The sequence below is a fragment of the Solanum tuberosum genome, unplaced genomic scaffold (genome assembly GCF_000226075.1).
Source record: "Solanum tuberosum cultivar DM 1-3 516 R44 unplaced genomic scaffold, SolTub_3.0 scf00272, whole genome shotgun sequence".
NCBI lineage: Eukaryota > Viridiplantae > Streptophyta > Magnoliopsida > Solanales > Solanaceae > Solanum > Solanum tuberosum.
Genome location: NW_006239194.1, coordinates 368,609 through 375,482, shown reverse-complemented (window position 1 = coordinate 375,482; position 6,874 = coordinate 368,609).

Here is a 6,874-nt window from a genome sequence, read left to right as displayed (position 1 = left end):
GTATTGATTTCATATTTTTCCTTCTATTTTTAATGAGTAAGGAATTAAGAATGATGTTGCATTTTTATTGGTATGATTTATCTTTATTTTGCATCTTATGTGAATTTCTTATTGCAATTTTTTTGTTCAAAATAGTAAAAAATTTAATAACTTTATTGGAAGTACTCATGAAACGTTTTTCTCTTACATCAATATTATATTTAATAAAATTATCAAAATTTTATCATTCTTTATAACCGCGCGAAGCGCGGAGAAGTTCACTAGTATATATATATACACACGAAATTTGTTCCCATTATCGTGAAGGAACAATGGATGCAATAGCATTGCAAACCTTATTCGTAGTAAAATACCTGATCCATATCTTACAAAGGTTGATCAGTTAAACATTTTTTTGCGAAATTTTATGATTTATATATAGGGCCCTTTATCTAAAGTTTATATCCTCTTTCGACCAAAAAAATTGAGTATTTGATTTACTTGATTAAATTTAAAAGAAAAGAAATTAATCACTTTTAATTTCCTTTATATTATCCTCTTTATTCATGTTACCTAAAGGACACTCAAGTCAACCCTTGTTGATTAAGCAAATAATATAATTAGTGGATTTTTTAAAAGCCAGTCACCACTCACCAGTCACCACCAAGCACATCAATTTACTAAATTTAGTGGGGAAGTGTCATTTCATCAAACAACAAAAATGTTTCACTTTAAATATGTAAGATTAGAATGAGACAGGTTACACATAATAGTACATAAGGTTGTTGAGGAGCACTAACTTTTGTGCTAATTACCGATCAGGATTGTGGTAGAGTGATAAGTACTCTTTCATCCTTAATCAAGAGGTTTCAGGTTTGAGTCTCCTTAGGTACGGAGTCACCTTTGTTAGGAAGCGCTTTATCTCAATTTGGAACTTTTCGATTCGAATTCGAATTGTATCGTACGCCGGATGGAAAACCAAAAAAAAAAACTTTGTGCTAACTATTATACTAATAATAGTGTTATATTAAGCAACAACTGAGGGAGCTAGAAGTATAGATACGAGTTCAGCTAAACTTAACAATGTTTCTTTAGATAATGTATTAGTGTAAATAAGTTTATTAAATATATACAATATTAAATTTAGAATTCAGTTATTAACACACGTAAGTTAGTTATAAAATTTAGAATCCATACGTCATAAGGTTAAAACTTTGTATTCGCCTCTACCACCCACCCAAAAAGACAAAAGATTGAAAAGGGAAAAATAATGGAAAATAATTAACAGTTGCTCTTGATGACTTCCAATTAAAGAAAGCATAATTCTTGATGTACAAGAAGGTTTTGTCGTTACATATTTAAATTATTCTTGATGTACAAAAAGGTTTTGGTGTTACATATTAAAATTAGGGGTGTACAAAATCGAATCGAAAATCAAATCAAATCGCAAATTGAGTTAAACCGAGAAAAAAAACTCGACTAGTAATTGGTTTGGATTGGTTTGGTATTGGAAAAAAAAACGCGGCTATATTTGGGTTGGTTTGGTTTTAACTAAAAAAAATCAACCCGAGACCAAACCAACCCGACATTATATACATAATTTTAAAATTTTATTTTATACATAAAATTATTTACTTTGATATAATTTTTAAATATTTCTTATACTTTTTCATAGTTTTTATCTTTTAATATATTATTTTAAGTTTGAAACTTAGAATTCTAAATGGTTCAATAAAGATTATAGTCCACATATGTTGGTAATTATAATAAAGCTTAAATCAAAATCAAATTAATACTAACGCAAAAAGGAAATACAATTCAACACTAAGAATGACAATAATATTGAATATTTGTTCTTTGATTTTACATTGGTTTAGACAATTCAAATACATAAGCTAATTTTAATTTCCTTTAATATTTAGTCATGTAACTAATACTTATTAAACTTATTTTAGCATGATTTAGTACTTTTAAATTATGATCATTTTCATTATGACTTGTTAATTTGCAATATTTGTTTTACGCGATTTCATTTTTATTATTTTTTTGTTGCTTATTTTAGTGTCATTACTCATATCATATTTTGTGTTATTTTCTTAAGAAACACCTTAGATAATTGTATTTTGATAGGGCTAAAGAAATATTTGAAGTACAAGTAAATTATATGTTTGTATGAATACTTTACCGGAAAAACCCGAAAAAACTCAAGTTTAACTGGTTTGGTTTGGTTTATAGATTCAAAAATCCGACACATATGATTTGGTTTGATATTTGAAAAAACAGAACCAATCCAGCCATGTACACCCCTAAATTTTAAATTATATATTTGTATTAAGAAATCTATTGAATATATATAAATTAAATTAAGAAGTCAATAACTAATACATGATATTGATATTCTAAAATTTAGTATACATAAAGTTTAAATCTTTGCTTTTCACATGATGAAACAAAATTATCTTTGTTTAGAGTAGCCTTTATAAAAATATTGAAATGCTTAAAAGTTATTAAACTTGTAGTAATAATATTTTTTCAAAAAATGAATAAAAATTTAAACTCATATATTTTAATATCAAATAATCAAATATTCAAACATGTGAAATTTTCAAACACATGTACTTTCATGAAAGTTTGGAATATATTTATCTCGCGGATTCATTTTACTTGGTCTTTATATCAAAATAAATATTTTATTTTATTTATTTACTTTATCAAATCAACACAGTTATATTATTTGTGACAAGTTAAATCATGCCACATAAATTGAGACGTAAGAAGTATTAATTTGGCATATTAATATTTTGATTATCACTCTATATATATGCTAAACTAATAGTGACTGAATAAGTGATAATGTCGATTATTGAATTAGCAATTTTAATTATCGATCCTTAATGGGTAAGACCAATTTTCTAAAGCCCTAAAGAAAGTTTCTATATTCAAGGGTAAAAAAAATAATTTTAATAAAATTTATGGGGTTATTGATTAAATTGTTAAGAATTTTGGACAAATTGAATCCCAAACCAATAGTTAAATAATACAACATTTTTCCGAATTGATAATCCAATAATCCGATATCGATAATATCATCTTATATATTTTGATAGACCTATAATAGGTAATTATTTTTGGTAATCATAACATGACAACCTTCAGAAAAAAGAAGTAAATAATATGTTATAATCGATTAAAAGATATTGATAATGTAAAACATATTTTATTTCTTGATAAATAAATATGAGTTAAATCCAAACAAGAAAAATATTATTTTGAGTCCTTGTGAATAACATTAATAGGTTTCTCTCCATTGATAAGCAGGGGCGGAGCCAGTTTGGGGCTAGCGATTCATCCGGACCCCTTTTGATAGAAAATTATATTATTTATTTATTATTAAATTTTATATATATAATAGATATTGAACTCCCTTTAATTAGTTTGTATATTTTTTTCTTCATATTTTAAACTTTATCAATAAAAGATTCTAACTCCACCGCTATTGATAGTAAGAGATAGGACTAAAATCCACTTAAAAGATTTCCTCTACCGTAGGACTTGTTAATTTCAACATTGCATTTGAACGTACCTCTTTGTTTTTTCATTCTTCGAACTCGAGGGTAGAAGAATATTTTTCATCCTACTGTAATTGTAATACTACATGTTTTATATGTTTAATGTTTGCACTTGTTCATGCCCCTTATCATTAGCAAATCATCTTGTATTTATTCTTGTCATTCGCAGAATATCAACATAAAATATGTGGATTTTATGCATTCAAAATCTTCGAAAGAAAAGGTCCAAAATTACCCTCGCTTTTCATTATGTGTGATGTGTCAAAAGCAAAATCAATATCCCCTCCCCCCCACCCTTATAATCACGATAATGTTAGACCAAAAGGCTAACAAAAGGTAAAATTGTTCAATTTTTAAATAATACAACCCACTTTTGATCATTTCCTTCATTTTAACTTGACAACCTCTTTTGTTCGAAAGAATCTCTTACACAAAAGCTAAGATAATATAACAATGATAAGAATAACGATGATAATATATTCAATAGTCTAACATATGAGATCTGAGAAAGTATGAAATATGTAAATTTTATTTTTATCTTGTAAAGATAGAAAAGTTCAAATAAATTCACGATCTAGAAAAACTAAATAATACTTATAAAAGAAAATATAATTTGATTTGATAGCATAACAATTATTCGATTAGTAACTTTCTTTATGTGGGGGCAAAACTAGGATATATATATATATATAATAAGTGGGAATATCTACTACTTAGCACATGACAAGTGTTGGATGATATGTGCTTCATAGTGTTGTACATTCTTCTTTTATGGTTGTACCTTTAAAATTTATATTATTGGACAATTTAACACCATTAATTACATATTCATAGGCAAAAAATTACAATTTATAGTACTTTTTGTATAGATTTTGCATATTTAATTTTTTTTTTTAAATATCGAATTAATACAATCTGATTTAACTTTGAAAATTAATCAAATGGACTTTCAAAAAGCGCAACATGACAAATACAAGTGGACGGAGAGAGTATATTTTAGCTACAAAATATATTAGAGGTACAACTTTTTTAAAAATTTAATTTTTTATTGCGTTGATTCTTGAAATCTTATCATTGTCATATGAATTTGAACAAATTATATATTATTAAAAGTTACATAAAAGATGCTATAAATCACAATAATTAGCAATTAAAAATATTTTAAAATCATATAAGAAATTTGTTGACTAATTGGAATAGAATAAGTAACATGTACTATTTGAAAATAACGTCAAAATTTCTAGAATTCACAATAAATTAACAACTGAAAATATTTATGATTATTCACGTGAATTGAAACATGAGTAACCTATATTATTCAAAACTAACGCAAAAATACTATAAATCACAACAATTTAATAACTTCAAATATATTTTTAAGAAAACATATAAAAAATCGACTGATCTTCAAATTCCATTTATATCACATAAATTAAAACAAAAAAAATTAATATTTATTGGGCCCGTGCTGGCACGGGCACCAAATATCTATATATATGTGTCACAAATGGAAAAGTCCCAATCAAGGAAGCAACATATATCATTTACAAATGACTTAAAAAGCATTAAAAATTACAATAATTACCAATTTAAAATATTTAAAAGCTATATAATACAATACGTTGACTCTCAGAATTCTATCAAGCTCACATATATTGGGACAGAAAAAATAACACATATCATTTTAAAATTACCAAAAAAGTATTATAAATAATAATAATTAACAACTTAAAATATCTGAAAGACATTTTAAAAGAGTTAATTTTGTAATTTTATCCATATCACATAAATTAGGACAAAATGACCAGTAATGTACGTTATTTGAAAGTTACATAAAAATATTATAAATCACAATAATTAATAACTTAAAACATTTTTACAAAAAATATGAAAATTTGGATGAATCTCCAAATTTCATTTGTGTCACATAAATTGAGACAACAAAAATAACATATATTGGGTCCATTTTAATTTATTTGTCTTATTTTTTATTTTATTTTTTATATTTAAAAATTGCGTAAAAATACTATAAATCATGATAATTGACAACATAAAATATGTTTTGAAAAAAAATGCAAAAAATTCCACTGATTCTTGAAGTGAATCTATCGTAAAAATACTATAAATCATGATAATTGACAACATAAAATATGTTTTGAAAAAAAATGCAAAAAATTCCACTGATTCTTGAAGTGAATCTATCGTAAAAATACTATAAATCATGATAATTGACAACATAAAATATGTTTTGAAAAAAAATGCAAAAAATTCCACTGATTCTTGAAGTGAATCTATCGTAAAAATACTATAAATCATGATAATTGACAACATAAAATATGTTTTGAAAAAAAATGCAAAAAATTCCACTGATTCTTGAAGTGAATCTATCGTAAAAATACTATAAATCATGATAATTGACAACATAAAATATGTTTTGAAAAAAAATGCAAAAAATTCCACTGATTCTTGAAGTGAATCTATCGTAAAAATACTATAAATCATGATAATTGACAATATAAAAATATGTTTTGAAAAAAATACAAAAAATTCCACTGATTCTTGAAGTGAATCTATCGTAAAAATACTATAAATCATGATAATTGACAATATAAAAATATGTTTTGAAAAAAATACAAAAAATTCCACTGATTCTTGAAGTGAATCTATCGTAAAAATACTATAAATCATGATAATTGACAATATAAAATATGTTTTGAAAAAAATACAAAAAATTCCACTGATTCTTGAAGTGAATCTATCGTAAAAATACTATAAATCATGATAATTGACAATATAAAATATGTTTTGAAAAAAATACAAAAAATTCCACTGATTCTTGAAGTGAATCTATCGTAAAAATACTATAAATCATGATAATTGACAATATAAAATATGTTTTGAAAAAAATACAAAAAATTCCACTGATTCTTGAAGTGAATCTATCGTAAAAATACTATAAATCATGATAATTGACAACATAAAATATGTTTTGAAAAAAAATACAAAAAATTCCATTGATTCTTCAAGTGAATCTATTGTAAAAATACTATAAATCATGATAATTGACAACATAAAATATGTTTTGAAAAAAAATACAAAAAATTCCATTGATTCTTCAAGTGAATCTATTGTAAAAATACTATAAATCATGATAATTGACAACATAAAATATGTTTTGAAAAAAAATACAAAAAATTCCATTGATTCTTCAAGTGAATCTATTGTAAAAATACTATAAATCATGATAATTGACAACATAAAATATTTCAAAAATAAATACATATAAAAAAATTCGATTGATTCTTGAAATTAATCTATCGTTAAAA